The sequence below is a fragment of the Drosophila suzukii genome, assembly GCF_043229965.1.
Source record: "Drosophila suzukii chromosome Y unlocalized genomic scaffold, CBGP_Dsuzu_IsoJpt1.0 scf_Y1, whole genome shotgun sequence".
In the NCBI taxonomy this organism is placed as follows: domain Eukaryota; kingdom Metazoa; phylum Arthropoda; class Insecta; order Diptera; family Drosophilidae; genus Drosophila; species Drosophila suzukii.
In genome coordinates this window covers 2,234,265-2,235,881 of record NW_027255895.1, presented here as the reverse complement: position 1 = coordinate 2,235,881, position 1,617 = coordinate 2,234,265, and the positions used below count along the sequence as shown (strand labels likewise).

The following is a 1,617-nucleotide window of genomic DNA, read 5'->3' as shown; positions in this document are numbered from 1 at the left end:
TGATGCCCTTGGAATCGTTAGTGAACAGGGAAGATGGATGGATGCACGCAAAAAACACAGTGCCGAACAGCCGTGGGATGCATGACAATGTGGAGTGCGGTGCTGAATCGACTCATCGAGGTTGGCTGTCGTGAGATTGGCTAATGGAAAAGTTATTTCTCCGGTCGAAGCGCAAGTATTGTCGGCAAATACGATGCAGCTACAGTGTCGGTTACACGGGGCTGCCCGCAAGGGTCTATCAGCGGACCATTCATATCGAACCTGCTGATGGATTTACTGTTTTGAGCTCTCAGCGCATATGCTGACGACCTTTTGCTGTTTGTTGAAGGGAATAGCCGAGCAAAACTTGAGCGAAAAGAAGAGCAACTACTGAGCATCGAGGGAGCCTGGGGGTCTGAAGTTGGAGTAAGCGTGTCGACCAGCAAGACTGCGATCATGCTGCTGAAAGGAAAACTTTCATACACTAGAAGACTTACGATACGGTTTACTGGTGCAAGCCTACTGTACGTCACTAGCTGCAGGTACCTAGGCATCACAGTCGGCGATCGGTTAAGCTATCTCCCGCATATCGAGGCAGTTTGTAATCGGCTAGCTGGAGTTGCCGCAGGGCTACCGCGAGTGCTCCGTGTCAACTGGTTCAGTTCTCGAGCGAAGAGAACGATTTATAGCGGACTAATGGAGCCCTGTGCATTACTTGGTGCCTCGGTTTGGTATAAGTGTGGGTAGGTCCCTAAAAGTTTTCACATCGTGCCAGAGGATCATTCTTTTAGGATGCCTCCTATTCCGCACTGTGTTCACGGTGGCACAAAAGGTGATTGCTGGAGCTCCTCCCCTATATCTTGATGCCCAAAATGAAAAAAAGTTGCCATTAATAAAACACTGTGTATATATGGACCATAATATACCCGAGTTGTGATATGTATTGTTCATCTCAGTAATGCGCATTCATTGGTTAATGCAACAACCTAAAATGTACAATGTCGTACCTGAGTAATATAGGTTAAATGTAAATGCCATTTACAAAATACTTTATATATTATTGGTTATATGAAACTAGGACATTTCGCAGCATTCGTTTTAGGTAAACAAATAAATTTTTTGAAGGAATTGATGTAAAAAATGGTGTATTTTTAATTTCTTTCAATAAAAACATATATGACAAAATTAACAAGCCAATATAAAGACTCTAAGCGGTGGATCACTCGGCTCATGGGTCGATGAAGAACGCAGCAAACTGTGCGTTATCGTGTGAACTGCAGGACACATGAACATAGAAATTTTGAACGCATATCGCAGTCCATGCTGTTATGTACTTTAATTAACTTTATCGTGCTGCTTGGACTACATATGGTTGAGGGTTGTAAGACTATGCTATTTAAGTTGTTTCGGGTTTTAGGCGTGTATTTTTAAAGAAGCCATTTATGCCAGCGTTTTTGCATTTTTTCCAACTTTTTCAATTTTGACGAAGTGTAGCTTCTAAACTAATGAATGGAACTCAATGCTGTGTATAAGAAAGATAAAGGGCAATCTATTACCTGAAAAATAATAATAACTCCACCGGGCAGTCAGCGATCATGGCTCGGAAGGCTCATCACGGAAAACATCGTTCAAGCGCTT

At 42.9% G+C, this 1,617-nt stretch overlaps 1 non-coding gene across 1 annotated transcript; it reads left to right on the top strand.

Moving 5' to 3' along the window:
• The first annotated feature begins 1,182 nt into the window (after positions 1-1,182).
• Positions 1,183-1,361, top strand: LOC139353971 (5.8S ribosomal RNA). The gene has a single exon (XR_011605031.1). It is a non-coding gene; the product is annotated as a 5.8S ribosomal RNA (ribosomal RNA).
• The last annotated feature ends 256 nt before the right edge of the window (positions 1,362-1,617 follow it).